Source organism: Eurosta solidaginis, chromosome 1, assembly GCF_040869045.1.
Source record: "Eurosta solidaginis isolate ZX-2024a chromosome 1, ASM4086904v1, whole genome shotgun sequence".
Lineage (NCBI taxonomy): Eukaryota > Metazoa > Arthropoda > Insecta > Diptera > Tephritidae > Eurosta > Eurosta solidaginis.
Window position 1 is genome coordinate 4035722 of NC_090319.1, and position 24976 is coordinate 4060697.

Consider the following 24976-nt stretch of genomic DNA (forward strand, 5'->3'; position numbering starts at 1 on the left):
GCAGGGAAACAATAAAGGAGCGGAATATCAGATATGGGTTGCTGTGATGGTAACTTTTTTTGAACGAATTTAGTATTAAAATGTAAAGTGCACCTATATGGGTCCTACAAAAGTCTTCCAATAGGGTATCTGAAGATGCGTATATAGAATAAAACACTAGTGGTAAATTTTTCTACACGTTAAACAGCTATCATCGAAAAATAGTGTAAAACCCTGATTGGCTGCCAAAAAATTTTCAAAAATGGGGAAAGAGGTATAAAAAGACGCGTTTTGTTCTGGAATCAATAATCCAAAGGCGAAAACGTGTTCGGACTATTGAAACCGTGGCCAAAACGTGTCTATTAATGCCTCCTCCGACGGTTTTTGTCGTGTTTTAGCAATCGTTCCCGGTAATAAAATATCACAATTTGATAACTAAAATTTTCCAAAACATATGGATTTTAATGAGAGATGTAATTAAGTGCTCGTTTGAATGGAAATAAGGGTATTTCTTTGTAGTCTTACAATAAAATTTTTACGCAGTTTTCGTTAGCTGCTACTACACTTTTTTTGGACCTAAGAAGTACAACAGTGCCAAATAGCATCCACAAATAACCGAACAAGAACAAGCGTTTTGATCAGGTGAGCGTGGCTGTGTGTGTGCGTGCTGCTACATATCCTACTTGTAAACCTTTACAATGGCCGAGACTTTTCTAGGACAAATATGACTTAAAGTGTAAACTTGCACCTGTCATTTTGTCGCCTTTAAAACTACTTCTATATCGAATAAATTCTGCTGTCTCCATCTTAAAATATTTTACAGTACAATGAAAAAACTTAGTTGAAAGAAAACTTCACTCAACATTCTAAAGGCTTTAACACATCCCACTTTTGAGCCGTTTGAATGGCCACTGTCTTAATCCTCGCGCTCCGCAACGGTAACGCCACAGCTACGTCAATTGTTTTTGTGGATTCCTTCCAAGTAGGAGTACTTCCAATTTCAATATCTTTTTTTAAATTGAATGAAAATATCCTTTTTTTTTTAGTTACAAAAATTTAAAATGTGGGTTTTTCCTTTGCGTTCCTTAGTTTTGTTTATTGAGTTGCTCCAACTTACGCCAGGTTGAAATATTTCAGGTAATAGTGTTTCATGACAAACTTTCTCGCTCTGAGTTGCGTTACTTTTTGTTGGAGCAAAGATTAAATTGTCAGTTTTAAAAACTCAAATAATTCATATAAAAAATAAATCAAAAATTTAGTGTTTGCGTGATTTAGCGCATTAGAAGTGATACAGTTACCAGGTCTAGAAGGCTAATACGTCCAACAAGCTCTTGGCATTTATTTTATAATATAGTCCATGTGAGGTTCTTACGAACTGGCCAAATCAACCTAACCTACTACATCACCCACCAAGTTCGAAAATCTTGCAATGGCTATTTATAAATATAATTATTATTTAAATTTTTGAAATTGAAAACGTTGCCCGAATTCAAAATTCAACACAAAAAAGATCTTTCCCAAGATCTGAGCATATTGTTTCTGCGAGTAGTGGCCGCCTTTTTTTCTGAATCGGACAAAGCACAGGAAGATATACATACTTGCTTTTTACAAAGGCTGAGCTCCTCCGTAAATGAACTAATTGGGCAGATTTTCTTCAAACCTTTCTAAACGTAACATCTGATAACTCGAAGTAAGCTGCTTATAAACCGGTATATCCCAAACTGTCAACAAAGCTGCAGTTGAGAGCTACAAGGCTTGACAAAACAATATTTTTACACAAAACTTTGAAAATTTTAATAAATTTTTTGTATGCATCAACGCTTAGGCTAAGTTTATAATCGAGCGTAATCGCATCACGCGATGCGACGAGAATCGCTGTTAGCGATCAATTATATTAGTGCATATGGATATGTTTTTGACAAAGCAATTTAGCGTAAAGCGAATTGACCGATTACAAGCGACAAAAGCGACGAAAATTTGCAACCAAAATATTTTGATTTAGGTGAGCGAAATTAGCGAAACAATATGGATGTTTTTATTGAAAAGGTACGTGATAAGCAGTGTTTGTGGAATTTGCGCCATGCAGTTTACCACAATTGCGGTTGGATGCACTTGATATTTTTATACTCAGATGAGCAGAGCTCACAGATATCTAAATATATATCAATATGATCTAGGTGAAAACAGAAATTCATTTAGCCATGTCCGTCCGTCCGTCCGTCTGTAAACACGATACCTTGAGTAAATTTTGAGGTATCTTGATGAAACTTGGTATGTATGTTCCTGAGTGCTCATCTCAGAACGCTATTTAAAATGAACGAAATCGGACTACAACTACGCCCACTTTCGATATCGAAAATTTCGAAAAACCGAAAAAGTGCGATAATTCATTACCAAAGACGGATAAAGTGATAAAACTTGGTAGGTGCGTTGACAATAGGCATGGCACCGCCCACTTTTAAAAGTAGGTAATTTAAAAGTTTTGCAAGCTGTAATTTGGCAGTCGTTGAAGATATCATGATGAAATTTGGTAGGCACGTTACTCCTATTACTACATGTGTGCAAATTAAAAATTAGCGAGATCGGATGACGAACACGCCCACTTTTAAACAATTTTTTTTTTAAAGTCAAATTTTAAGAAAAAATTTAGTATCTTTACAGTATAAAAGTAAATTATGTTAACATGCGACTCCAGGTTTGATATGGTGCAAAAAAATACAAAGATAAAAGAAAATTTCAAAATGGGCGTAACTCCGCCCTTTTTCATTTAATTCGTCTAGAATAATTTTAATGCCATAAGTCGAACAAAAATTTAGAAATCCTTGTGACATTTGGTAGGGACATAGATTCTATGACGGTAAAATTTTTCTGTGAAAATGATCGAAATAGGTTGAAGCCACGCCCAGTTTTTATACACAGTCTACCGTCTGTCCTTCCGCTCGGCCGTTAACACGATAACTTGCGCAAAAAACGATATATATTAACTAAACTTAGTTCACGTGCTTATCTGAAGTCACTTTATCTTGGTATAAAATATGGCCGAAATCCGACTATGACCACGCCCACTTTTCCGATATCGAAAATTACGAAAAATGAAAAAAAAAAATGCCATAATTTTGTACCATATATGAAAAAAGAGATGAAACATGGTAATTGGATTGGTTTTTTGACGCAAAATATAACTTTAGAAAAAACTTTGTAAAATGGGTGTCACACCTACCATATTAAGTAAAAGAAAATGAAATAGTCCGGCAGGGCGAAATCAAAAGCCCTTGGAATCTTGGCAGGAATATTGTTCGTGGTATTACATATATAAATGAATTAGCGGTATCCGACAGAAAATGTTCTGGGTCACCCTGGTCCACATGTTGGTCGATATCTCGAAAACGCCTTCATATATACAACTAAGGGCTACTCCCTTTTAAAACCCTCATTAGTACTTTTAATTTGATACCCATATCGTACAAACATATTCTAAAGTCACCCCTGGTCCACCCTTATTGCGATATCCCGAAAAGACGTCCACCTATAGAATTAAGGCCCACTACGTTTTAAATAATCATTAACAGCTTTGACTTTGATTTTCCCTTATTTTCTCTTCAAAGCTCTCAGCTGAGTATGTAATGTTCGGTTACACCCGAACTTAGCCTTCCTTACTTGTTTTCTTATGTGTACTTTTTAAACTCAGCGTGCTTTGCTCACAGAGTATATTAATTTTGATTGGATAACGGTTGGTTGTACAGGTATAAAGGAATCGAGATAGATATAGACTTCCATATATCAAAATCATCAGTATCGAAAAATAATTTGATTGAGCCATGTCCGTCCGTCCGTCCGTCTGTCCATCCGTCTGTCCGCCGTCCGTCCATCTGGCCGTTAACACGATAACTTGAGTAAATATTGAGATATCTTCACCAAATTTGGTATACGAGCTTAACTGGACCCAGAATAGATTGGTATTGAAAATGTGCGAAATCGGATTATAACCACGCTCATTTTTATATATACATATAACATTTTGGAAAACACAAAAAACCTGATTATTTAGTAAATGATACACCTAGAAAGCTGAAATTTTACATGTGAACTGATATTGGGGCTCTTGATAAAAATTTAAAAAAAATTTGTAAAATGTGCGAGGCACCGCCCACTTGTGATAAGATCAATTTTACAAATATTATTAATCATAAATCAAAACTCGTTAAACCTATCGTAACAAAATTCGGCAGAGATGTTGCCTTCACTATAGGGAATGCTTTTAAGAAAAATTAACGAAATCGGTTAAGGACAACTCCCGCTTTTATATAAAATATTTTAAAAAGGGTTGTGGACGAATAAAATAAGCTTTATCTTTGCAAAAATAGCTTTATATCAATGGTATTTCATTTCCAAAGTGGATTTATAACAATAAATAGGAAAAACTTCAAATTACAAAAAAAAAAAAATGGGCGTGGAACCGCCCCTTTTATCACTAAGCCATTTTCTATGTTTCGGGAGCCATAACTCGAAGAAAAATTAACGGATCTTAATAAAATTGGGTACACAAATTTTTCCTATAGCAAGAAATATTTCTAGTAAAAATGGACAGGATCGGTTAAAGACCACGGCAACTTAGATATAAAACAAGTTTAAAAGGGTCCTATACTAGAATAATAAGCTATAACTTAGCAAAAAATAGTTTTGAATAAATTATATTTCACTTGTCAAGTTTTATTGTAAGAGGAAATGCGGAGACATTTTTTTTAAACGGGCGGTGCCACGTCATATGTAGAAAAGTAATTTGTCTGAAATGAAATGTGCAATTGAAGCTCACGCTGAGTATAAAACTTTCGGTTACACCTGAACTTAGACACATTTACTTGTTAAATATTTTTTTCGTAACAAATAACTATTTTCTTATAATAAAATTTGACGAGTTAATGTACGCAAGTTGCTCTCTCTACACTGACACAACGTGAATAAAAAGATGTTGAGTTATATTGTTGAGCATTCCATCGCTTGCGATTACGCTCTACTATAAACACTCAATCCCCAGAGTTAAGCATTATTATTTCAAGCTTCTTTAGGATATTTTTCACCTGCAGCCGGCATTTCACTTAGTTTATTTTAACAATGGCTTATGGTCTCACATAAAAGTTAAAGTTCAATGAACTTTCCTCCTTTGAGATTAACTGACTACAAAAGACTTTCACATTCACAATGAAATGCGCAGCTACGAGCCAGATATAATTGCAACTAGCTTTTTTAGTTCGAATATACATAAGTAGGTATGTATCTATGTATGTATGTATGTTTTCTGTTGTTCATTTTTTGTTGACGATAAAATGCTTCCTGCTGCATTCAGAAATAAAATTGCTCATTTCGACAAATGCATTAACAATTATAGTTAAGGATGACAACAATTGTTGTATAATATTTGATGGGACTTTAAAAAGCATTAAATTTTCTCTTTCTTATATACCTAATGAATAATTTCAAACAAAATGGGTGCAATATGTCTTACCAGGCGAGGTTAGTGGATTGTGACAGAGTTTATTGCAGCTAACGGCATAAATGTGAAATATTTATAAAAAGGAATGTTTTGCAAAACAAGCGAGGGAAGAAATATTTTTGAGATGGGTTGACGGTTCAGCACAGTTATAGTTGCATTAGGGATTCGGTTTCAAAAAAGATCAAGAAACCAGCTTCATAAAGTCATATTTTTAAATTTGGTTACGGTTTCGGTACGCTTTTCTTTTATGGTCCCAGCTACGTTTTGGGTTAGTTCGATATAGAGTCGGCAAAGACCGAAAATTGTGTCCAAAAAAAAAGATACGGAAAAATAAAAAAAATAAAAAAATTATTGTAGCGATAAAGACACTCCCCGAAGGTGCATTATCGATGTTGATAGTCCTTTTTCGGATATAGATCCTCGTATGCTCCGCTAACAAGTAGCTTTCAGGTACAAGCCCGACCATCTCGTGAACGATTAAATATGATCACATCGAACATTCTAGGCCATACTGCCCTCCCGCCCCTAATTTCATAAGGAAATTGGGGTCGCCAGGTCCTATTGTGCTAAAGAAACAGGATTCGCCACGGGTTGACAATTGAGATGGAGAAGCTATAAATTGCTCTGGCAACATCTTGAAAGGGTTGCGCTGCACAGCCCATTGTGTCATTTGGGTATTTTAGTCGCCTCTTACGACAGGCATACCGGCCGCGGGTATTTTGTAAACCCTCTAGTCTGCTGGTGTTAAATTCGTCAGAAAACTATTTAGAAATTTTTTAGGATAGTCCTTAAATTGTACCTACCGATTTGTGTAATAAAAATCACAGTAATTTCAAAAGTTTGTCTTATGTTAGCCAAATTCTTCCAAATGTTTGCGATATGTTTTTGTTTGTTAGAAATTTTGTGATTTAATCACTCGAGAACAGTTGGATGGGTTTAAATAAAATTTGCGCTTTGATATACAGTAGGTCGGGAACAATTAATTTTAAGTAAATTTTGTTCTTAAAAGCTTAAGCTTATTATTTTGGGACATTTTGGGGCTGTTTCAGAATAATATTTGAACCATTCGGCTTCCGTCGTGCTACAGTTGGAAAGTTCAACACATTTTTATAAAGGAATACATGGACTCCATTTGTACAGTAATAAAAAAAAGGAATCGGCCCATATTCCGTGAACCAGATCTGTAAAAAAGTAGCAGTACAAGTACAAATATCAGTACCTCGAAAAATTAGTACAAGCACAAGTATCGAAGTACTTGTACTTTAGTTGTTGAAGTACAAGTAAAGTACTTGTAAGGACTTTCGAAGTGCTTTGATAAGTATTGAACGGTTTTGAAGCGGATGAACCAACACCCTGATGATCACCTAACTTTGACAAATTGGTTGAAGAAGAGTTTTACAGCTATTTTAATGATACATCAACAGATTTCAATATATTTCAGAGTTGTCCTCTTATGAAAGACCTGTCACTCAAAATGAATACGCCCTTAGCTTCCTTCGACCCAGTAGAGCGTTTATTTTCCTTAGCAGGCATTGTTTGCAGTCCTAGAAGGCATACAATGACGGACTTTTCGTTTGAAGAGCTAGTACTAATGAAGGCAAACACAAAACTACTTTAATATTGTTAGTTGCTGTACAATCTATACTTATATAATATGTTGTTTTACTTCTTGTTGCTTTCCAATATGAATTTTACTCATATATTGATTTTCCATTTATGAATCAAACTGACATATTTTATCAGAAAAAGTACTTTCGTGTACTTGCAAGTATTTCCGAAGTATATCTACTTGTACTTTCGGATTCGAAGTACAAGTACTGTAGTACTTATACTTTGTCCTTAGATTTGAAGTACTTGAGTACTTGTACTTATTTGGTACTAGTACAAGTATGTACTCAGTACTTTACAGGTCTGCCATGAACTAAATTTTTAAAATTTAACTTTTTTCAACTATTTTTGTTATCAATTTATTTTTAATACGAACCGATTTTGATTTGTTTAGTGTTGCTTGCAACGTCAATTTTTATAAAGCTTCAAAGAGAAAAAATGCACAAAAAAATTTTAATTTAATGGGCTCTATTTTGAGCAACATGAAAAAAACTCAAATCAAACATTGTTAAAACTTTTTAATACTCCTTTTTGAAAAGTTAAAAAAAAAATCTATAAGAATTATCTAAAATTTATTTGTACGCCACACCTTTGCACAGGTAATTGAAACTTCAGCCAACATTAGTGAATTTTTGAGCTATGAAGTTTTTTGAGAGAGTAAAAATGACGTGAAAAGCACCATATGTTATTTAAAAGATTTGCTTTGGAACGATTTCGATATGTGACTTATTTTAAGAAATATTTCGGTACTATTTTGAAAGTTATTTGGGCACTATCTTACCTATATGGGGAAAGTTTCTTTGAAATCGTTATAGTTACCTCTGAGTCTATTCGACCTTAAGCAATAATATTTGGCAGGTGTGTCACGCACAAGGAGCGAGTTGAAAGAAATTTTGTATTTTCACAGTTAGACACTTAGGCAAAGCTTCTTTTCCAGTTTGCGACAGATGACTTCTTAGCCAGCTATGTTGACGTTGCTTGTTCCGATACTTGATCCCAGCATCATTTTTAGTGTGAAAGGCTTGCATGCTACCTTCACACCACCGCGGCCACCCTACAATTTTCCTTTTATATTTCAACTTTTTCCTTACTTTCCACTCGGCTACCCAATTTTTGTTTATTTCTTTCAACTTGTATGTATTCATCTACTAATATTTATAATAAGGTTCGCCAGCAACGCATAAGCAGACACTGACATCGAACCCTCAATGATTGCCCGAAATTAAATGGAAATGTTTTGTTTATATTACCATTTCTAAGTACATCTTTCTCCAATGTAATTGTGCGTTGGCGTAGCTAATTCGCTCCGTTCGAATGAATATTAGCTTGGGGGAGTGACAGCCTCGCAGTAGTATTTAGCGAACACAACAACAACGTTAACATTACTTTAAACGCGATTGTGTAATGACGATTTCGCTTTCGTAATTCCCGACTCGACCTTTTTTGTCATACAAGAAATACTTCCACACACACATTTAGTCACATTGATGTATATACATACATATGTATGTATTTAAGTATTCACAACAATTTTTGCTCTTCAATACTTCTTTCTGTGCTGTTACTGTTTCGTATTTTTGTTCTTCCATCTCTTAGTTTTTTTTCATTTTAGTCAGAAATTGTTGTATCTTGCCACTTCAACCACCAGTCAGACTGGAGACGTGATTTTTTTTTACGCTTTTAACCCCATTCTCCGTTCTTTCACTCTACTTCTGCTTATGGCGTTTTATTTATTTGTTATGCGTTATTTCTTCTCATTAGATTTGCATACATTTTCTTGTGTGTTATTATAGTTGATATTTGGTAAATTGTTGCTAATTTGTAAACATATTGATACGTTTTTTGAAGTGACAGCTTCACGCTCCCCTCGTACTGCTGCTCTTATATGCAGTTATATATCTCTTCTGGGGAGTTAGATCCTACTTAGTTGATATATGCATCAGTTGTGATTATGCTTACGAATTGGTTAATTGTGATTCCCTATTTGATTTATTCGTTTATGTATTGCCTTAATTTGAATAATTCAATCAGTATTCGAATGAGAAAAATATTAGCCAATAGTGAGACATTTATCTTGATAATCTATATAATTGAAATGATTTTCTGCGTGATGTATATCTCCAATTCTTTAATTTAAATTTCGCAAAGGAAAATAACAGAATATCTCCTGAAATGTATTTTAACAAATCACATAATACATGGTGATCAAAAGGAATATAAACAAAAAGGCAACTCTTAGACACCAATTGTACAGCGAACAACGGGACATTCATATGGCTTAGCAGCTAAAGGCTTGCACTGATATGAATGTTGGAGATTCGAGTTCAACGCTCAGCTCCCGAAAAGCTAGCTGATGAAGAAGTGAAATTCAGAAACATGTCCTAGTAACCATCGCCGTTTGTAAACTTACAATTTTTCTCTAATATCAATTACAACAAGTAAGGAAGGTTAAGTTCGGGTGTAACCGAACATTACATACTCAGTTGAGAGCTATGGTGACAACATAAGGGAAAATAACCATGTAGGAAAATGAACCGAGGGAAACCCTGGAATGTGTTTGTATGACATGTGTATCAAATGAAAGGCATTAAAGAGTATTTTATGAGGGAGTGGGCCATAGATCTATAGGTTGACGCCATTTAGGGATATAGCCATAAAGGTGGATCAGGGTTAACTCTAGAATGCGTTTGTACGATATGGGTATCAAATGAAAGGTATTAATGAGTATTTTAAAAGGGCGTGGACCTAAGTTCTATAGATGGACGCCTTTTCGAGATATCGCCGTAAAGATGGACCAGGGGTGACTCTAGAATGCGTTTGTACGATATGGGTATCAAATGAAAGGTGTTAATGAGCATTTTAAAAGGGAGTAATCCTTAGTTCCATAGGTGGACGCCGTTTCGAGATATCGCCATAAAGGTGGACCAGGGGTGACCCTAGAATTTGTTTGCACAATATGGGTATCAAATGAAAGGAGTTAATGAGTATTTTAAGAGGGAGTGGGCCTTAGTTCTATAGGTGGACGCATTTTCGAGGTATCGCAATAAAGGTGGACCAGGGGTGACTCTAGACTTTGTTTGTACGATATGGGTATCAAATGAAAAGTGTTAATGAGTATTTTTAAAAGGGAGTGGGCCTTCGTTTTATAGGTGTTCGCCTTTTCGAGATATCGCCATAAAGGTGGACCAGGGGTGACTTTAGAATTTTTACTCAAGTTATCGTGTTAACGGACGGACGGACGGACGGACGGACATGGCTCAATCAAATTTTTTTTCGATCCTGATTATTTTGATATATGGAAGTCTATATCTATCTCGATTCCTTTATATATGTACAACCAACCGTTATCCAATCAAACTTAATATACTCTGTAAGCTCTGCTCAACTGAGTATAAAAACCATTGCATAAAGCAATATGAGCAAAGCTCGCTAATTAAATACATATGATTAAATTAAACCACTATACTATGCGATATCATACCAAATCACACAGCAGTGCGTCACATCATGTTATAATATATCACATATGTAATTCCGCTTACAAATTTCTTAAGTTCTACTTTTCCTTATATTATATAGCGATCAAAACCACGAGGTCCCACGATATGTATGGAATATAATCACATATAAATATATCAAAGTACATCGCATCACATCACATATTCGAACAAGGACTACGGGGAACATCACTCTATCATGGCTTCAGTTTCGAAAACGCCCTAAGCCAGAAAGCTTATGAAGGCCAACGCCCTATATAAGAACTATGTTCAAAAACGCTATACTTCGAATTTCAAAATAGGCTTATATTACCATACATTCAATATATTTTGAAGTAAGATAGGGCATGTATGAAAACCATTCTTAGTCAGTACGTTCTTAAAACAAATTCCGAAATACGGCGCTTTTGAAAAATATTACGGAGAAGGGCACTTTCAAACTGGCAGCCGAGCAAGGTTGATATTCCGCTCGACATCATATTACATACCTGTACATTACATGCAAATATTTTAATTGTTTTCGCAGAATACATTTTTTCACTTTAAGTTGTATCTATTCTATATTTATTGCTAAAAAAAAAAACAAGAAAATTATTAAACGCATTTTTTTCCTCAAAGTGTTGCATATTTCAGGATCTCGCGGGAAAGAATTACATATTTTTAATTTATTCATTTTGGATTTTAAGCGAAAATAGTAACAAACATCAGCACGACGTAGAAAGGTAGCACTGCTGATATTGCTAAGTATAATTTTTTTTAACTGTAACCAAAATAATTGCAAATCTATGTACCAAACACGAACAGTATAACCATGTTTTGACTGACGACATCTTATCATACTAACTCCCGTTTTTTATATCGAGAAAAACGCAATTTCATTATTTGGACGAGCAGAAAACTTATAATAATGGTACGTCAATTAGCGTAACTGACAGTGTCTAAATGACAAAGCGGCCACTTGAGAGAATACCAAAAATTTACAAATAACAAATGGCGTCCACAGCTAACAAGCGAGATGGTGTTTTCCTTTTCCTTATAACAAAAAATGTTTGTTGTAATTTGATTTTCTACATCTCTTCCATTTTTGGTTTTCTTGAAATGGCATTTTTTCGATATCATCAAGAATATCGTAAAGCATCAAAATGTCACATTTATCCTAAACGTGCCAAACGCGTAACACAACAAAGTTGCAACAATATCGCTTATGCTTTTACAAATTGTCTACTTCATATTTTATGCTTGTGTTTGCAGCTATAAAATATTTTTGCTGATTTTTCATAAAAGCGAAAATAATAAAAGAATATGGTATATGCGTTGGGAAAGGGTGTACTTTTGTTAGTGTATATGGTACAAGTAAGTACTCAAATGCTTATAACAAATTTAAGTTAACAAAGATATTGTCAAGTAAATACTTTTGATAGTTTGCACTCAAATACAATCGACTTCAAATATATATTGAAAATATATCTTCAAATCATAAGTACGAGTAACATTACCTAGAAAATTCAAATAAGGGCTAGAATTATAACTTTATGTTAAAAAGGTACTTCGAGATGCATATTCACATTTTTGTGTAATCCTTTTTTCAGATTTTAGGCTTAGGACGCCTTTTGTTGTTTTTTTTAGGAAATTGGAGTTTTAATTTAATTCTTTATATGATTTGATAAAAAATCTTAAAATTTTAGAATTAATTATATTTTTTGGGCACTTGCAGAGTATAGTTGTTAAATAGAAATAGCTCACCTGTATATTTCGGACGCTATATCTTGGTTAAGTTAGGTTGAACTGGCCGGTACGCGAGGACCTCACATAGACTGAATGTGTCCGTAGTGTGTTATAAAGTAACTCCGTCCTATTGGCAAATAGTACAAGCTTTCTAAGACCCATGCCACTTGCTGCTTATAGGTCTGACAGCTGTATCATTCCTTATAGCTGGAGTCTTAGCCTGGCGCAGGGCGCGAACACAAAACGTGCTCGATCGTGTCCTCCTCTAACCCGTACTTCATATTTTGCTATCACTAAACAATCCCAATTTAAAGGCATGTGATGCCAGAAGGCAGTGTGCAGTCAGAATACTCGTCGTGAGTGTACAGTCCTCTTTTTAGAAGCCTTCGGCACTTTACATCTACTGAGGTCGATTTGATTCCACATTTTTGTTGAAAAATTTCACTCATTATTTTGGAGTGTATATCTCCAAGTAAATAATCCGGCTCGTATATATAGATCTATGAGATAAATACTCAGTGCGTTGTTTCACAAGCTAGCGAAAAAGATAAAGTTTCTGGATTTTATTCTGCATAGAAACTTGAGCTGAATAACTTGCCGGATTGTTCTAAATTTAATAAAAATTACCAAATAAGTAGCATACAAAATCTCTCTATAAACTTAACGAAAGCAAGTAAGGAAGGTTAAGTTCGGGTGTACCCGAACATTACATACTCAGTTGAGAGCTATAGTGATAACATAAGGGAAAATAACCATGTAGAAAAATGAACCGAGGGAAACCCTGGAATGTGTTTGTATGACATGTGTATCAAATGAAAGGCATTAAAGAGTATTTTATGAGGGAGTGGGCCATAGATCTATAGGTGGACGCCATTTAGGGATATCGCCATAAAGGTGGACCAGGGGTGACTCTAGAATGTGTTTGTGCGATATTGGTATCAAATTAAAGGTATTAATGAGAGCTTTAAAAGGGAGTGGTGGTAGTTGTATATGTGAAGGCGTTTTCCAGATTACGACCAAAATGTGGACCAGGGTGACCCAGGACATCATCTGTTGGATACCGCTAATTTATTTATATATGTAATACCTGCCAAGAATTCAAGGGTTCTTTACTTCGCCCTGCAGAACTTTTTCATTTTTTTCTACTTAATATGGTAGGTGTCACAACCATTTTACAAAGTTTTTTCTAAAGTTATATTTCGCGTCAATAAACCAATCCAATTACCATGTTTCATCCCTCTTTTCGTATTTGGTATAGAATTGTGGAATTTTTTTCATTTTTCGTAATTTTCGGTATCGAAAAAGTGGCCGTGGTCATAGTCGGATTTCGTTCATTTTTTATACCAAGATAAAGTGAGTTCAGATAAGTACGTGAACTAAGTTCATTAAAGATATATCAATTTTTGCTCAAGTTATCGTGTTAACGGCCAAGCGGAAGGGCAGACGGTCGACTGTGTATAAAAACTGGGCGTGGCTTCAACTGATTTCGCCCATTTTCACAGAAAACAGTTAACGTCACAATATCTATGCCCCTACCAAATTTCAAAAGGATTGGTAAATTTTTGCTCGACTTATGGCATTAAAAGTATCTTAGACAAATTAAATGAAAAAGGGCGGAGCCACGCCCATTTTGAAATTTTCTTTTATTTTTGTATTTTGTTGCACCATATCATTACTGTAGTTGAATGTTGACATAATTTACTTATATACTGTAAAGATATTAAATTTTTTGTTAAAATTTTGCTTTAAAAAATTTTTTTTTTTTAAAAGTGGGCGTGGTCCTTCTCCGATTTTGCTAATTTTTATTAAGCGTACATATAGTAATAAGAGTAACGTTCCTGCCAAATTTCATCATGATATCTTCAACGACTGCCAAATTACAGCTTGCAAAACTTTTAAATTACCTTCTTTTAAAAGTGGGCGGTGCCATGCCCATTGTCCAAAACTTTACTAGTTTTCTATTTTGTGTCATAAGGTCAACCCATCTATAAAGTTTCATCGTTTTGGCTTTCTTTGGTAATGAATTATCGCACTTTTTCGGTTTTTCGAAATAATTGATATCGAAAAAGTTGGCGTGGTTATGGTCCGATATCGTTCATTTTAAATAGCGATCTGAGATGAGTGCTCAGAAACCTGCGTACCAAATTTCATCAATTTACCTCAACATTTACTCAAGATATCGTGTTAACGGACGGACGGACGGACGGACATGGCTCAATCAATTTTTTTTCGATCCTGATTATTTTGATATAGGGAAGTCTATATCTATCTCGATTCCTTTATACCTGTACAACCAACCGTTTTCCAGTCAAACTTAATATACTCTGTGAGCTCTGCTCAACTGAGTATAAAAATTTAGCTTCAAGCTAACCCGATCACTTTAATGGCTATAAAAGCAGTAAATGGGTAGATGTTAAAATAAGCTGTTGATAAAAGTTTTTTCATTCCATTATATTTGTAAGGCCCAAAATAAGCGACCTTATCAAATTTTTTAACTTCGCGACCATGGTTTGTAAAAAATCGTCATGCGCCACCAATACTGCCAGCTCTCTTGCTAGGCGATGATAGCTAAGCCACTGCATTTTCGCTAGACGTATTTTACGATTTTGAAACCCATTTATTTGGAACGAAGACTTTCAACCACATAAGTCTGAATTCATTGCAAAAATATTATTCTTAATTTGCTCCTTTTAATATTTCTTACAAGTTGGCGGTACGGGACGTACTTGTTTTATGCCGACTCCGAACGGCATCTGCAAGGCAGATGAGTTTTCACTGAGGTATTTGCATAGAAGAAGTATACTTGGAGTGCTTGCAAAACACTGCCGAGGGGCGACCCCGCTAAGGAAAATTTTTCTAATTGAAAAAAACTTGTTTCTAAAATTTTGATGCTACTTTGACCGGGGCGTGAACCCATGATATTCGGTGTGGTAGGCGGCGTGCCCCATTTATGAAAAAAACCAAATTAAACCTCAATATCGTATTGTGAAAAATAAAACCCTTCGCAGATCTCATATTACAATGGGCTTAAAATGTGGAAAAAAAATAAAGCGCGTTCAAAAAGAAAAAAAAACCAACAGAAAATTGTTTGCAGCACTCTGCGTCTGACTTTAATTTGCCGATCCGAGATTTTGTTTCCAACCACTGCCTTTTTCTGTCTTTTTAACACAAACAAGCATTTGTTATTAACGGCTTTATTCCGAACGTTGCCGGTAAATTTGTTATCGGAGTATTTTGTAACCGGAGATCGTTACCACTTTGTGTAGCCGCGATTCTGGCCTGCACGGTTAAACTTTCAAAAAAAAAAAAATGCGCAAATCTGAATGAAATGAAGTGAGCTAAATCTTTTGCTTAAAAACGTGCAAGTTTGTGTGGAACCGCGACGTTACCACAAATTTTGCTAGTAACACTGGTATCCGCAATAAGAATACGAAAACTTGTTTGTCATTTTCATAACTGGTAAAGTGAATGTTGATACCAGCGTAGAATGAGGGTGTAAGCGAACGAGTGTATTTTTAGATTATTGTGTACGAGTTAAAACGTATATCCTTTTAAAGTGCTAAAATATCAATTTTCCAGCAGCATAAAACCAGGAGTGACACACGACACATTGACACTTAACGAAAGAAACTTACATTTGGGTGCACACATACATACACACTTATAATACGAACAAATTTTGAAAGCGGATATGCAGGCTGACAGTAATGATGACAACTAAGCCAACCACATGAATGGCTTAAACATGATTTCTACATTTGTATTTACATACATACACACATACTTTTGTGTGCGTGGACTTTTCTTATATTTGCTGCATGTAATAAATATGTAGTGAAATCTGAAGATAAGTGTCATTTATGAACAGATCAAGTATCAAAAGCGCAATTCAATGTAGCCAAATATATTCACGTATGCATACAAAATTATATAAAAGAAAATGCTAAGCCTTAAGCCGATCAAAACTCGATTAACAAATAAGTTAAGCCGACAACTGATATGGAAAACGAGTAAGGGAATTACAAAAACAAAAAACGAAAAATGTTACGTATACGCAGTGTAGGCTGTAACACATAAATGCGGGTTTCACGTCAAATGTTACCGCTTCAAAAACTTCATATCTTCAATATCCAATAGTTGACCGAAGTGTATCGTAAATTCACTAAGGAAAAGGAGGGACTGAAATAATTCGGAGGGGCAGATAAGGAACTGTAACCTTTCCGATGGAGTCAGTAATTTAAGTTCAATTATAAAAGCTTTGTCCATGTCGACGAGGTAAAAATACAATTATTTTAGGTGAATGTGTAGGTTCTAGGCTGCTTATAATTCTGCACATATCGGAACATTAAAAGATTGCGGTATTAGGGGTTCCAACACTGGCTCTGAACTTAATTTTTTCGGTTGCTTTTATTGTGAAAAATGTAACTAGATGAACAAACTGACTGATTTTCTCGTTTAAGACAGTAGGCGTCACTAGTCTGATTTGCCATAACTGTGTCCATGAATCTTCAAATCTCACTACTACTCACTAAAGGATGTGACCTTCCACCATATGACGCCACTTGCCATATTGCACACCTAGATCAAAACAGCGATCTGTTAGAGTGGCAATTCGGCAAATTTATTGACACTTTTTTTCCCGTGCTAAAATAGTATTGTTAGGCCTTGAGCTGGATTCGAACTCGCGGTAATAACTTATTGATCTATAATGGATAATTGGGATGGGGAGTACTCTCGCCTCACTGTTTAGATGGTGTTCTACACTTCTGTTTCATTCACTTCTTTCTTTTAGCTGATTTTGCTTTCATTCTAAATTTCTTCAAACTAAGTTTCATGAATAGGTGCAAAAATATAGACTATTTTCTGGGTCCAATGTGTTTGGGTCTCCATTATTACTGTCCCAGTAAAAAGCACGTTATTTTTTTTTTTGCCTTTATGTGGTGTTAGTAAATTGTTATTGCCCTCAGAAAACCACACATTATGGAAACATCAAAAATATGTTGAATTTCTTTCTTATAACTAACCCTAAAACAGGCGAAAATAAAAATAAATTGCACATCAGAAAGAAAATATGCACTCAAAGAGTGCAATGCAAACAATGTTTTTGTGATGACTACATTTTTAAATGAATAAATCTATAAAATATTTGGACTGAGTAGGAAAAATGACAAACATAAAATTTGGCAACAAAACGCTCTGTGAGTACTTATGAGCATGTAAGTAAATTTGTTTTTGCTTTGACGCGTTACATACCCTGCAGTGAAACCAACTATTTGTAAACTAGAAGAATACTAGTTTGTCAAAAATCCCAACCAGTTGGGGTTCTGCTTTTTTTTCATTATACCAACTGTTATTTTTAACACGGCGATGTGCTATGAAGTATCAATTGCCCGTCGCTGCTTCAGCATCATACCTACTGATAAACTAGCAATTATATGCACCAGAATCCTACCAGATAACATACTAGTAAGAATATGCATCAGAGTCATACCAATTTATACACTGGTCAGTCTCTCGCCAGCATTATACCAGATGGCATTCTAGTTAGTTTATGCAAGAGTATATTGATAAAAGTGTTGTTCGGGCGCGACCTAGCGAAGCTACTTCCCGAATCAATGTGGATTAGGATTAGGACCTCCTTATCAGGGACGGAAAATAATAATAATTATTTTTTCGGAGTGGAAAAAGTCCTGGTCAAAAATTGTCCTAGGTGAAAATGTTTAAGTTCCCAGGTATCCCTATAGCAATATCATGTCGAATCATGCATCCTTTTTATTTTTCGAACTTTTTCCATAAAAGTCCACATATAAAAGTAAAATCTGTATTTTTATTTTTTTGAGTAGAAAAAATTTTTTTTAATTCGGATAAGCCGTTTCTTTGTTATCAAGCGGGACTTTTATTTTGGCCTTAAAAAATAAAAGTCCGGATTTAACTTTTATTTCCGGACTTTTATTTTTAAAATTCCGAGTTTAACTAGTTCTATCGGACTCAAAAAATAAAAATCTGAAAATAATTTTTATCTTGATCAAAGTATATTTAAGTCCAAAGTTAATAGTTTTGCCAGGAATTATATTATAAAAGGAATAACAGCTTCAGCCCCTGCTCCTTATATTAATCTGGATCAACCGGCTGAGTTGGACGGTGCCGTATCTCATTGTAGTGCATACGGAGATTCTTCCTTATACCTCTTGGAGTAGTGCGCGGTGGTTAACTGTGTCAAAAGCTTTTGACAAGTCAAGTGCCATAACCACCGTCCCATGATGGAGTTTCGGTTAGTTCAGTCCGAAATATATTTGGGTGTTAATGGCATTTGACGCGGTGGTAGTGATATGCATTTTACGGAAGCCGTGCTGATAGAATATTTGTCTTTTAATGAATGACATCCATATATATGACCGACCATTGTTAGCTGAGCTTCTGGAATTTAGTATTGGGATTATTTTTACCATTCTTCATTATTTTGAAATGACCAGGGCTTGAATGACAAGTAGTAAACATGCGTTAGGTATGTGATGCCTTTATGTCCAAGGTGTTTTAGCATCGGCATAGCTATTCCCTATCTATCAAGATCTATCGATTTAGAAGGATTAGCCCTATTAATGGCTTCTTTAATCTGCAGTAGGAATTAGCGCAGTTCATCGAGTTCAACAGACAAAATTCAAATGAAATACTAACTAGCCACAAAGTTCTACTCAACAACCTATTCAAAAACTGACTAAATAACCTCGAAAATTCTAGTCAATGGACTGTTCAAGCACCAACCAATATCAATAGCCCCACAAAATTGTAGTCCATGAACTAGAATGTTTGCTGACTACTTTGGCTTTTGACTGCGGGGTATGTTTACGTTTGTAGTCGTACGTATGCATATGTAGTCACACAAAGGCACACCCCTCTTTGCATGGCAGTGAGACTTGTTTTGAGTTGCGCCTATGTTGAAGCAATAATTTTGTTTATTTCTGTGCATTACTATTTTTACTTTGATTTTATTGTTACTTTAAACATCGCAATTCCTTTGTTATTCATAGTTAAAGTATTTTACTATTGTTTTTACTGTAGCAGAGGGTGACGAAAGCTGAGACAATAACTGACTGACAATGTAGCAATTTTTAAAGCTACAATACTTAATTATCTACGCATACATAGGTTTGTTTAATTGTATGTGCGAATATGTGTGGGAAGCATTCGAGTGTATAGAGGTTGAGGGAGTCCCATTAAAAATTGTGCTTTTGTAAAAATAAATTACATTTCCCTTACTTTGCGCGACTTTATGTGTTTTCGAATGATGCAAATAATCTGGGAGTGAACGGCTGTCGAGCTGACTGAAATGTCGTTTGTACTTAATTTATGTTTATGGGTTCTTTTATTTCCCTCCATGACTGAAATTTAATTAATTTACAACAAAAGTCAAACAAGTATGGATCTAGAAAGTTTTATTGAAATTAGGGTATAACTGTAAATATTGCTATAGCTTTTGGAATATTGTAAGTAAAATCATACTAAAAGAAATTCCAATCTTTTAGCTTTGCTTTCATTTTATATTTCACCCTTGAATTTCTGAATTTAAATGCTCATAAATGCATGACCTTATAAGCTCGCGGATTATGAATTTATGTGATTATTGACCTTTGTAAAGTATGCTGTATGACCTAAGGCGGAAGCACAGTAAACAACATTAAGCATGTTAAGCGTTTATGAGCAACATATTTATATTTAAATTTAAATTACCTGCAGTTGCCTCAGTTATGTCAAAAATACGGCAGAAGCCCCAAAAGTGTTGGGATAAGGAACTAAACTAAATCTTCCCTGAGCTACACATGCGAGCCAAAACTGTACACCAGAGAAATATTTACACAAAAAAGTCTTAAATTTGAGTTTCAAGAAAACATTGAGAATGGCGGCGGCAGTGGTGTGGTGGTAGCGTACTCCACCTACCAAACCGAAGGTCCTGGGTTCAAGTGCCGGTCCGGCTCGTCCCTCGGCAGTGAGTTGGCAAACACTTCAAAATGTATTTCTGCCATGAAAAGCCTTTCAGTGGAAACTTATTTGCTTTGCAGATGCCGTTCAAAGTCGACGTATAATATGTAGACCACATAACAGCAATTTGTTGGAGAAATATAAGGAGCGCCATGCAAATCATAAGAGAAGCTTGGGCCTTAATTTCGTCTGAGGTATATCGCACTTTGCATTTTGTTTTTTTGTTTTTTTCACATACAAGTAGACTTAAGTGTGTTTTAGATGGTTTATATTAATTTGTATTAGTTTACCATATTATTTATTACAAAAACCTGAGAAGCATTAAGCATATATTGACTGATATGATAGCAATTCCGACAATCCAAAGTACCTATTCGGACATCTTGAATTTCAGAAGCCAGAAACTTGTGCTCTTCGTGCTAGAAACCTGAGACATTCAACTTCGAATCCACAATAACTACAACTGATTTCAAAAAAAAAATTTTTTTTGAAATTTTTGCAATTAAATGGCGATTATGTTTGTTATGAATGAAATTGAAAAGATTAGGTGTGAATATTGATGTCCATTTCACAGTCTAAGTAATAGCATACAAATTATGATTACAAACATTTGTTAAACAATCACGTAGCTGAATTATTTCGGCAGACAAATAAAAAGGTGGTTCATAAATTTTACCAAACCTACATAGCGAAAAGACTGGCGACGTGAAATAAAAGGCCTGTCTTATTCGAACACTCCAAGATAAGAAGTAAACTATTAATATCATTACAAATTATGTAATGCTGGAGTGTTCCATTCGATGTCCTTTAAATTTACACCGGATAGGACGATTATTCGTTTATTCCTTATTCCCTTCTCTCTTCTACTGCCTAATGCCTTTCTCTCCGTATATCTTTTTCTTATTTTTGCCATTCGTGTCCCTTTTCTTCCTCTTTCTCCCCCGCTGTCCACTATCCCTTCTTTTATCCTATTTAATTTTATTTTATCTTCTCATGGTTTACTTTCTCTTTTCCTTGTTTCTTTTGTCTTCTCCGTTTCCTTCTATTCCCATCTATACAAATTCTTCTTTTGCCTTTCTTTCTCCCTATCTCTCTCTGTTTGGAATATCATTTTCAAATAGTGTTCGGCTTGTCTAGAAAATGGCTTTTCGAAAGTCGAATATTTATCTTTTCATAAAAAAAGTATATATATGTATAAAGCATTGATAGTTGGGAATTTTTATGTAAACATCACTTTATAGAAGTGTTAAACCCCTTCTGTTTTTTATGAAAAAGTGGTTTTGCCTTGAGGGCCCACATGCCTTTAAAACAAAACATTCGATATCTATATATAATGAGTTAAGAACATTCTTTCTGAGGGCTAGCCACTGCCCATTTATGTTTAACATTGAGATAAAACGCGTCGTATAGATTAAATTGGTTGCTCTGCCATTATCGTATGTGAGTGCATCGTTTTATGTCTTCACTGTTCTGAATCGCTGCTTCAGTGGATTGACCATGACTGACATAGAACGATTGGGCCCACTAATTTATCTGTCAATTAAGACCATTTCATTAATAACTACTAATAGCTGTTTTGTATTTAATTTTTATAAAAGCTACACTGTTTGTAATAGTTAAAATAGCTTTCGGTTAAAAAATGTTTGAAAAATTTGTGTTGATTAGTTTTTGTAATAGTAAGCAAAAGTTTTGATTACCATCAGCGCTAGATGTGTACATACGAAAACAAATACATAAATTTGTTGGTGTTTTTATAGATCCTCTGCAAATTAGTGGCGTAAGTGTGGCCATAATTGCTTCGCCTGTGCATAAACTTACTGATTTGCTGCCGGGTTAAAATCTATTTGTCGGTTGTTGCCATGTCTGGTTGCGAGCACTTTTCGAATCGTTGTTATTGGTTTGATACACGTGCCCACCTTCCCACACAAATCAATACACACACGCAGGGAAAAACGCCTCACGCTTCAGTGCTACAGTAAATGAGAAAAGTTTCATGCGAGCTCCTTTGCTTCTTTTGTTGGGTGATGGTTTTCTATACACACACGCATGCACATATCGAAACATGTATATAAAGTTGATATGTATGTTGTTGTCTTATTCCCATTGATGGCCACCGAGTACGTTGTTGAGTAGCAGCCATCATTATTTAATAAAAAAAGCAAACGGGAATAATGTCCAAATGAGCGAAATGTCCCGATTCACTCAAAAAGTTGTGGAATACATACATATACACAACCGACTTAGTTGCTGCAACAACACTTTAATGGGTTGAAAGTTTGGAAGTTGGTTTTCGCTTGTACAACACTCGCTGGGCAAATGTTTATGACTGGCGAGTGTGTTTTTTGTGCGAATTTTTTTTATTTCTTTTATAACTCCACACTTTTTTCGCCCCCTTATTTGCGTATAAACGAAGTTACCACCGTCTGCAACTTATGACTGTTTATTATTACTATTGTTTTTTGCGCAGTCAGTTTTTTGCATTTATTGCGTATCAACTGAAAGTCGATGCGAACCTTCGTCCCATAATACGCAGCCGTTCTACTTTGCTTGTACGGCGTACGAAATTAAGTCGAACAATAAGTTTCTCGAAAGTTCATTCTTTGGCAAAAATACTCCCCATTTCATGTTTTGAAGCTAAATTGAATTAAATCTTCTTTGCTGACAATACTTTCAAAATTCAAATTATCCATTACGAAAACTTTTAGTTTTCGGACTGTGCACTTTTATAATGACTAAAAGCTTTCGAGGAAATTCCGTAAACTATTCACTTAATATTCTTATTTATTGGTAATTTTTTTTTTATATTTTAGTGATTTCTCCTGTATCTAATACAAATTTATAAACATAAACATTTAGAGTTAAATTAAGAAAAAAATACACTTGAAACATGAATCTTTAACTTCTTTGTTCTACATACATACATATATGGCCAAATCAAATTGGGTTTAAGTTTAGTCTTAAAAGGGTTTTGTGAAAATAGGTGTGCATGATAAGTAGAATCCGCATTTGCTTCACAAGTTGAGATATGCAGTAAGTTTTTGCAATTTTTCTTCTTTCGTTATTGTCTATGGTCTTAAATAAAAACCAGCTTCCGGGTATTTACTTTCATGAAAACAGCTTCAATCTAAATTTTAAATAGTTTGGTTATATATTTTCCTGCAGCCAAAAGTAGTCAGCAAACATTCTAGCTTATTGACTAGAATTTTGTGGCGTTATTCATGCTAGTTAGTATTTGAATATTCATTGACAATATTTTTTTTGTCGGACTCTAAAAAATGCGCTAGCGCTTTCTGCCCGCAATTTACAAAGCATACTTCATTGAATTAACAAGGCTAGACGCAGTAGTACAAATCAACGGGACATAAACACAAACACGATCAGAGAATACCTCTTCGCTATTTCTGCAGATTAATGAAGCCATTAAAATGGCCGATTTTTCTAAATCAATAGGCCCAGACGGAATAGCTATGCCCATGCTTAAACACTGAACACTGTCATTTTAGAATGATGACGAATGGCAAAAATAATCCCAATACCAAAGCCCGGGAGCTCAGCTAACGATGGTGAGTGGTTACCATTCATTTAGTCAGTAGTGAAGACGTTGGAAACTATTCTGCCTCCTTCATTTTAAACCCAAGTCTTCGACTTGCGTTCGGCAGGGATTCCGGAAAATGCATGTCGCTACCGCTGCGCTTAACTCCTATAATACCCACCGATAATTTGCTGACTGAACCACCCAATCCGACAAAAGAAAACTTCATCATAGGACAGTTCTCGTGGCACTCGACCTATCTAAAACGTTTGACACAGTCAACCACGGGGAACAACAACAATAACTCCCACACATAAAAGGTTCACCCCTTGTCTAAAAAGATACACCGCAAATTATTTGAATGGTTGGCAAACGTCGGTTCAATTTAAGAGCGAGTCCTCAAAGCCTAGGAAAATTAAGCAAGGGGTGGTGTCCTCTCACCGATTCTATTTAATTTATACATATCAAAGCTCCTTTTACAACCAGAGCGAGCTACCAGCATATGTTATGCCGATGACTGCACGATAATTACAACTTGGCCTTGCCCCTCAAAAGATGAATTAGTTTCCATAATGCATAGTTGTCTACCTAGTCTTTGTTTTCTTCACCCCATGCGATCTGAAACTATTCACCACCAAGTCCACAGCCACTCTGTTTAAGACATTTGAGGAACAGATGCCGCAAGTAATAGACATTTACGAGAATGGCGCTGCGCTACCGACTGTCATTCAACAAAAGATCTTAGGCGTGGCGTTTGATAACAATCTCACTATCAAAGTGCATGCCTCCGAAATCGCACCAAAAATACAAAGCCACAACAAAATCCTCAACTCGCTTGCCGACAGAACAACTTACAAAGCAATTAGTCGAAAGTCCATGGGATACGCGTCACCGGTTTGGTTACCTGACTTTAAAATAAGACACTGGAAATGGCTCCAGGTGTGCCAAATACTTGTGCATTATGACCCCTGAACACTACCATAATAAAGAAGCAAAAGAGCTCCACTTAAAGGAGGTTTGTTAAGCGTCGAGATCCGCCTATCAACAACTCGGCAAAAACAAAATCCGTGCGTCATGCGCATGCGTCCCTCGTGTCGGTTGGCGGGCTTTGGAGGGTATTAATCCGTTGGGTTTATTATTAATTGTCACAAGGCGTGAAGTGCCAGC

The 24976-nt window shown here is 35.3% G+C and overlaps 1 protein-coding gene across 1 annotated transcript in view; it reads left to right on the plus strand.

Annotated features, from left to right (window-relative positions):
• The window catches only part of nAChRalpha1 (nicotinic acetylcholine receptor alpha1), a 248187-nt gene that overhangs the window by 1405 nt on the left and 221806 nt on the right, over positions 1–24976 (plus strand). The window lies entirely within an intron of this gene.